General features: G+C 39.7%; 1 long non-coding RNA gene across 1 annotated transcript; it reads right to left on the bottom strand.

Moving 5' to 3' along the window:
* Window positions 1-908: 908 nt before the first annotated feature.
* On the bottom strand, window positions 909-8,620 carry LOC146544654 (uncharacterized). The gene is made up of 4 exons (XR_014882180.1): window positions 8,546-8,620; window positions 7,684-7,700; window positions 3,327-3,425; window positions 909-2,394 (listed from the first exon to the last, which is right to left on the bottom strand). It is a non-coding gene; the product is annotated as an uncharacterized LOC146544654 (long non-coding RNA).
* Between the last annotated feature and the right edge of the window lie 219 nt (window positions 8,621-8,839).

Here is an 8,839-nt window from a genome sequence, read left to right as displayed (position 1 = left end):
GAGGAGCAGGTGGTGTCAGGGCTTGCAAAATTTAAATCTTGCATCCTACTTGGCTTGCCCTCCTGAGGATTAAATCACAAGGAAGAATTACAGTAAAGAAATTTGGAACAGAAGTCCAGCCTGTGCCACGTGTCTGCAGTGGTACACTCCTGAATTCCCTTTCAGATGGAAAATATGTATAAAATAAGGAGGGGTCAGGGGAGAATGCAAACAATTTCTCAGCTGTATATTAACCTCTGAACAGTTTTCTTACACATGTAATAGCTTGGGACTTGACTGTGCTGCAGTCATTGAACTCCATCTCAGGGATGAAATGAAAGTTGTTTTTATGAAAAATTCCTCTGACCCATCTGCAGGCACAGTCACTGCTGGCTTTTTTATCTTGTCTTCACATCCTGCTGAGATAGCAGTGCAGAAGCCAGGATTTGTTGGAATGAAAGGATTTGCTGCCTATTTTGTCATTATAAATGGGTTGTGCTAAGGAAACATTTGAGGATGGTGGCTCCAGAAAGTCATCCCAGCATAAGTTTCTGATGCTGGACTGACAGACGTCTCTTAAAATCAGTTCTTGCAGCTTTTGGAGATGTCACAAAACAAACAGCCAACTCCAAACTTCCACGAGCTTTGTTAACAACACATCCTTATTTTCTGTAAACTTTTGCCTAAATTCTAAGGATTTTGCAGGTAGCAAATAACTCACCAACGTTTTAGTATTATATAATAAGGTGAGCTGGATGTATTTGCTGCTAGTTCTGCTCTCAGCTACCATAGGAATAAACTGAACTTGTTTTGAAGAAGAACAAACACTCCTAACACTTATGTGTACAGAAAAGATTTTTTAATACAAAGGATGCATTAAGCATTACTAGAAAGCACAAGAGGCAAAGAGTAGCAGAGCACTCCCAGGGTGTGAGACTTCCCTTTCCTTACAACCAAGGACTGCAAGTGAACCAATGTTCCTTAGCATTAGAATTAACTAGTGCTGACAGCTGAAGCTAAAGTAAAATTATCACCTACCACTGGAATATCTGAGATCTTAAAACATGATGTGCCTTGTCTTCTTGGGAATCATCTCTATCTGTCAAGGGTTTTAAAGAACTGAGGCTTTTCACATAGATTTGAGCACATCTATTACTCCTCCCCAGCAGCTGGAATATATCATCATTTACATGGTGACAGCGAGTTTTACAGCCTGTACAAACTAATGCTAACTGCTCTGTTACTAGTGAATACTGGACTTTAACTTTTAAAGACCCAGATAGCGTTGCTGGAGGAGTAGCCTAGCCTGGGCAGCAGGCTCTGCTCTTATGACCTCCTCATCTCTATACATTGCCTATTGCATTGTGCCATGGAAATAGCTTTAATGGCAGAAATACTGTGCTCTTTGTCCAGACACCAATGACTTCTCAGGTGATAAATGCAAGCCTGCTGTGATCCCATGTTAATAACGGCAGCCAACTGTATTACTCTCAGGTGTTCTAGGAGAGTGAGCCAAACCAGCTGTGTAGGTGAGGGTGTAAAGCCAGCACAGAGAATTGGTCCTAGCGAATACAAGATTGATCAAATTCCCTCCAAAAGCCAGCTCTTTTGATGATGTGAAACGTAGATTTCCTAAAATGTGAAAGGAATGATTTGTTCTACTGTTGTTAATGGCTGAAGGCAAATATTCACAAGACTGAATTAACAAAACTACTACTATCTTCATATTGCTGCGGCTGAAGGCTCTCCTGGGAGTGCACTGACTCATAAGAATGTTGCTCATCCGTTTCAGCCCATCCAAGAGAACAAAGTGTGCAGAGGTATGACACGCTGTATTTCATTCGCAAGAAAGTGGGGGAGGTACAATTGTTTCAAATATTAACCTCAGTGTCAGGAACAAATTGATATGCTGATCAATGCCAGTATTTTGAATGTGAATGTTTGCATAGTCAAGCAGGCAGCTTAATTTTTCCATGAATTTTCATTTTCTCATTTTATTTCTCAACTTTTAAAAATAAAATGTCATCAGTTGAGCTGAGTGAGGCACCTGTGGTGATGGAATTGGTAGCTGAGCCAAAAATTTAAAGGGGGAATAAGTTCTGTTGCACACTCTCTCCCTCTTTTTTTGAATTTAAAATGAGGGTGGATAGTGATAGCACAAGGGGGAATGGTCTTAAACTGAGAAAGGGGAGGTTTAGGTTAGATATCAGGAGGAAGTTTTTCACTCAGAAGGTGGTGACGCACTGGAACAGGTTGCCCAAGGAGGTTGTGGATGCCCCATCCCTGGAAGCATTCAAGGCCAGGCTGGATGTGGCTCTGGGCAGCCTGGTCTGGTGGCTGGCAACACTGCACATAGCAGGGGGTTGAAACTCCATGATCATTGTGGTCCTTTTCAACCCAGGCCGTTCTATGATTCTATGAAGAGAAAGAAAAATGGTGAGTACAAGCAAGGCCAGTTAGTTGAAATACACTCTATGAAATTTGGGCATTGTTACGCTATTTTGTGGCTCTGTTTCCGAGTTAAAATAACATTTAAAATTTTATTTGGAGGTGAAAATATGAAAGGACTCAAATTGCTTTATTGAAAAAGCCAAGATGTGAGGTTTTAATTGTTCTGGATCCTTTCCCTCCCCTCTTATTTTCAACAAAGGGTCTTCAGTTGATTTGCTCTTTATTCCTGGTTTGATCTAGCGTAGATTTCTGTTTCTGATTGATTATATTTTACGACATCAATGCTGCCAGTGCCTAGTGACAAAGAAGGATCTATTTTCATAACTCTCAGATGAATTTTCTAGCAACTCACCTTTCTGCTGTCTAGTTAATTGAAATTTCCTCCCCTTGACTCACTGTTTTCAAGGGCAAAAGCAAAGAGCATCTTCTGGGGTTGGTTCCCAGAAAAAAAAAAATGTAGTCGTCACAGCCCATGAGTCTATTTCCTAAAGATGTCTCCTGATATTTTTCAAATCATGGCTGTGATTTTCTGTTTGGTCTAATCAGCTGTTTTCTCATTGTTTTGATTAATGCAATTTAAGCACAAATGGCAGTGTTTAAACTAAATATGGGATTTTGACATAGTAAAATTTCCCCTTTTATTTCCATTCTTTTTGTTTCTCCTAAAGCAAAAACAGAGGAAAAAAAAACTAAAAAAATGACTCGTTAAACTATAGAAAAAAAAAGTACCTTGTAACACACATTAGAAAATTGAAGATCTTCCTATTTTTTTCCATTTGAGTGACCACAGCTTTTAGCCCTTTTTGTCCTCTTTGTGACAGTATCTTTCACAAAGAGATGTAATTCCTCAGGCAACCAGGTCAAGTAGAGGACTTCCTTGCGTAAAACCTACTTACCAGCACTGCTTGGAAATATGCTGAAACTGCAATTATGCATCCTTTGAAATATTTTCAAGCAGTTGTGCTGTTGCTTCTCTCTGTATACCTCCACAGATTCTAGATGTGCAAAAATAGATAAAATCATAGATAAAGAAATTTGAACTTTTTTTGCCATCTGGTAATGGCTTGGAAAAAGATGAGGCTTTTATTAATGTCTATGTGCATAGGAAATATTAATTAGCAGAATTTTTTTAGTTACTGACACTCATAGACTTTTTTAATCAGACCTTTTTTCCACAGGGCATGTACAAAATAGCCCAGTACCAAGGTATTTGCATGGCATTTTCCCAATTCATCTTCTGCAAGACAGAACAAAGTCTGGTTCCATTGGCCTTAGACAAAATCTAGAAAATGTGCTCCCGACACATTCAAGAATTGTGGAAGATCACAGGAATAGGTGAAAGATCAGAAGAAGACAAAACAGCTCAGAAAGTGTTTGAAAATGTCATAGTTCCATAGCACTAACTCTCTGAGATAGAAGTTTTCATGTCTGCCTTGAATCTAGAGTCCAACTCAGGGTTCTTCCACATCAGTCCTTCTTAGTCAGCTGCTGAAATGTGCTAAAATATTCTTTTTATATTCTTAAATGTTTGAGGCTTTTTTTTTTTTTTTTTAACAGAAAATATTCTTATTTGGAGGGAAGGAGCTAGGATATAACATAAAATTTTAAGTATGATGGATCTGACATCACCTACTATATCCTTCACATTTTAAACTGATCTTTCCCAGTGATGAGAACTACACTGTGATGTACATCGTCCACAAGGATGCTCAGTTTCTAGGCGTCAATTTTGGGTCAAGTGCTCCTTTGGTGACCCTTGTTTTACTGTATTTTTGTTACTAACCCAATGTCAGGAGAGTGCAAATCTCTGCTGAAAACTCACTTTAAGCTCTCCCCCCCAAGAGGATCTGAAAACAGCACAATACAAATACATTGTCTTTACTATTTGACTATGTGTGTCATAAGCCATGAGGGTTGTTTTGAACCCCATCCTGAAATTAAAAATACTTATGTAGCCAGAACAGAAGTTATAATTTTTACCCCTGTGTACTTGTCCCTAGAGTGCAATGAGATGCTGTCTACTGCATTGCTAAAAGCAAGGTCATCATCAGGTCCAGGTGGTCACACTTGTTTGACTTGGGCCAACAGGGACAACAAACCTCATAGCAAAAACACATACAACTCTTATACTGATGCAAAAACATCTCCCTAGAGACCTGAAAGGAAACTGCAGCGCTTAGCTAATCCAACATGTTCTGGTTAACAGGGATCCAGACGGCTCAGGAGCAATGACATCCATGTGCTTTAGGGTCACTTCTATCCCAGCAGGTCTTTTAAGAGCCAGAACAACACCCATGCTCAGAACAACTTTGAGTTGCCCTTAAGAACCACTGATGAAGGCTCTGTAGACCCCTTGCTCTAAGCAGCTTTCACACTTGCACATCTTATTGATGGGGGGTTGTGTTTAACACCTTGCCCCAGACCGCCGTGTGCACTTTTTTTTTTTTTAACAAGTAGTTGGAAAAAAAGAGGAAATATTTCATTGACATTTCACTTTATGACAGCACTTGCTATGTTGAGAAGACACTGCAAATGAGTATTGCTTTAATGTGAACTCCTAACTTTTTCCCTGGGGGCAATAACTCTTGTTTTGAAGATATTTTGTAGTTTGTTTTTTTTTTCTTCAATATTTTTGTCTAATGAAATCCAATATATCCAGTCTTTATTTTCTTGATTGCCACTTCCCCTTCAATGCCGTCCTCCTAGGAGAGAATAAAGAGGGAACAGACTGAGATAGAGGAAAAGAGAAATAAGAAAATTCTCTCCCAGGGATAAGTTTCACATTTTGAAATTGGTACATTTGGAAATCTTCAAAAAGAAAATGTTAAAGTATGAGATTTCCCACATCCCTTCTTCTGGCAGTCTCTAATGATGTGTTTTCAATAGCATTTTAAATTCAACCTATAGCATATAGTAAAAAGCTAATTATCATTCTGCGGTTTTAAATTGCTTCCCAGAAAGATCCAGGAGGGAATTCGAAGCATATCATGCTTGTCTTTTTAGGGGTGAGTGGAGGACAACGGCTGGATTTTGCAGCAACTCTTGCTGTTTTCAGCTAGTTTTGTGTTGGGATGTTTCTAAAATCTTAACTAAAGCAGGGGATTGGGAAGGTATTCATCTTTGGTGTCTTCTGAGTCAGATGCAGATTTTGACCTGAATCACTTGAGTAAGGTGGTTTAGATACTTGAGTCCAGATACCTCCTTCATTGTCTCCTTTAGGAACACAGCACCCTGATGGCAGACTAAATGTCAGCAGTTTTGGCCAGTGTCTTATACTGTGGGGACTAGTTTTTGTAACTACATTGTTGTTTTTTTAAGTGTGCTTATTAAACAGCTGAAATGAGCTTGTATTCATAAAGATTGTAGGTGGGTGCAGGGAAGGCAAGATAAACAATTTTCTTTTCTGTACTACTTGTGTGTGTGTGTGTGTGTGTGTGTGTGTGTGTGTGTAAAACAAGCCAAGAAATACTGGCAATTCTCTGTATTCACTCATAGATGGCACTAGAAATTCTTGGAATTCTTTTCTTTAGAAAGTAGGCAAAACCTTTTTTACTTTCCTACCAATAGGTGGAACTACCAATGTCTGTATTTCTTACCACCTGACAAAAGGAAAAACACTTTCCTTGTCCTAGCTCCATTTAATTAAAAAGCAAAATGCAAACAAATTATCCCCTGAGTTCCAGTTTCCCCACCAGTATTTCTCAAAGTGCAATCCTCTCCATTAAAATAACAGTACTGAGCTCATTTAAACTATGCATGCTAGCAGAGGGAGAAGAAGGAACCCATATGGTCTAGAAGGCGGGAGGCTGGTATCCTCCCTTTCCCACCTGAATAAGCTGGAGGCCCAAACAGCTTGTCCTTAACTCTCATTTTTGCAAATTTAGCCTTCCATTTGAAAGTAAACCATGCACGTGGTGCAGCACAGTGACCGTGCTGCCTGCCAGCTGCTCTGAAGTGTTCATTCCATCCTTATCAGTATTCTTGAGATAATGCATGAAAATTAGGGCAAATAGTCTAATTTCATCACATTTAAATTAGGTTACATTCACCTCTGATGGCTAATCTTAGCTACTGGCCTCCTTAGCCTTTCAGCATTTTTACTTCCCATACAATGCAGATTTTGCCGTTTTAATTGGAAATGATCAAGTATGCAGGGCTGATGGCCTCCTAGATTGATATTACTGGAATGATGCACTTCAGAAGCAGGTGAATGAGGCAGTGTCCGAAATGAAAGGAGGTACTGATAGCCCCTGAAAGGGTGAATGCATCTCTTATTAACGTACAGCAAGGACATCAGGATGAATGGGGCTGAGTGTGCATCCCCTTTCCTTTTGATGGGTTGAATGAATTAGGCAGGCTCAAAGGTTTATCAGTTCCCTTTCTTGGCTGAGAGAGTTTTTCATTTGACATTGTGAGAGAAGAGACTCAAAAGTCATGAGCTGTATTTTTCTCACCTCACTTTCCTTGGTTGTCTATTAATGATGGAATGTACAACTGTGCATCCAAGAGGAAAAAAAGGAAAACAACAGAGACTGAAATTTGAACAAGTGGAAAAACAGTTCCTATTTTTAAGAATGAGCGGAGCAGCTCAGCAAGCCAGCATGCTTTCAGACTCTGCAGCCCTGAAAACAAACTAGTATCCAGCTATGTTCCCACCATGTAGCTTAGTGGTGCTTTAACACAGAACACAGCGGCTTTATACGTAAGACAATTTATAGATTGCCTGCTGCTCTCTGCTGCATATTCTTTTCAGTCTCCCAGGGGTCATGAATAGTACCAATGACAAGGCTTTTTTTTTTTTTTTTTTTTTCCCTGACTGCCTCACTGTGCATGCAGAGCACGCAGGGATTTCCCAAGTTGCTCTCCACTGAGGAAAGCATTGGAAACACTTACATCTGTCTTGCCAAAGTCTTCTGTAGGGTGATACCCAGGGGAAAGGTCTTCTAGCAGTGGGAATTTTTTTTTTACTTCACGTCAGACCAGTCTGGATGACTCTTTTTGTGACTTTTACATTTCATTTTTTGTTTCTTTGTATCCTGGGGGAGAGAAGAAAATGCCCCCCTCCCTCCCCCCCCCAAAAAAAAAAAACAACTTTTTTTTTCAATATATCTTTGGCATACAAATATATCTCAGTTTTATTTTTAAATACCCCCTTTTCCAAACAATGATTTTTCTCCTGACAGCTTCTTTAAAACTACATTCACTACCTTGGCTTTTAGCACTGTCCTTTCATCTGACAGATGTAATACTCACGTGGCCATTTGCACTGCCTATAGCAAAAGAAAAGAAAAAGAATGAAAAGATAGTGAGTATCAAACAGAAATAACTAGGAGTTTGCTTGTTTCTAAGGACAGTAAAGATGGTAGACCAGAAAGTATCAAAGTATCCAACAGATGACCGATTCAGTGATATTACTGAATATCGGCTGGCTGTAACCTGCTAATTTTATTAAGTTCAATAACCCAATATTAATTTGTTCGATGGAGCTGCTCCAGATATTCACTCTTTTAAGAGTCAGAAACCGTTCATTTCTGTTATGTCCACTTATGGCTATGTTATTCTCATACTAACAATATTTCTAGCTGGCTTTCTCTTCTTGTAGTCCGTTTACTTTTCAGTGTGCAGCACTGAGCAGATGAATATAAAGTGGTGTCTACCCTATTACCTTAAATTAAAAAGCTATTATTGTAAGATAAAGGAAAAAAGCCATGTTCAGAGAATGGATACGAGTTAGATGAAGAGAAGAATATCCTCAAGCAGCACATTGGTGTATCACAGCATGAGTTTAACCAGCCTGCTGGACACCCTCATGTTTGTGCTGCTCAGACAGCTAATGCACCACTTGTGTGCTATCTTCATCATAGTGACATTAACAATGCAATGCATTTCCTTAAAAAGATCACCTGAGATACGAGTGTGCAATGGATGGACACAGACTACCCTCACCCTGTGGAAAAATAATGTATTAATTTCAAAACTATCCCTTTTCTACCCATCCAGAAACCTACAAACTGAGCTCCTAGCCCATAACAGCCAGCTACCTAGTGGTCAGCAAACTCATCTGAAGAGAAAATACGTAAGCTCAGGCCTGTTACTCAGCCAACACACTGCTCACCTTGCTTGTGCTCAGAGACCTCACTCTGAGCATGAGTGACTTTGCTGTGAAATGTTTCTATTCAGTAGAATGGATAGCTTTGTTGTCAAAACAATCTCTGCTAGTATCTCAGGCAAAGGTGCCTAAGTGTGTACCAGGTGGAGCCTTCAAGTGTCAGGTGTTGATAAACAGCTTCTCTTGCAAGTCAGGAGGGAGGCTGATTAAATGCCACAAACTACTGTGCGTGGAGTGCCCTCAGCTTCCTCCAAAGCAGAGTAGGAATGAGAGCTGCCTCGTGCTTCTTTGGGGGAATCA

The sequence above is a fragment of the Meleagris gallopavo genome, chromosome 3 (genome assembly GCF_905368555.1).
Source record: "Meleagris gallopavo chromosome 3, MGAL_WU_HG_1.1, whole genome shotgun sequence".
Taxonomy (NCBI): domain Eukaryota; kingdom Metazoa; phylum Chordata; class Aves; order Galliformes; family Phasianidae; genus Meleagris; species Meleagris gallopavo.
This window is presented reverse-complemented; position numbering and strand designations above follow the sequence as displayed.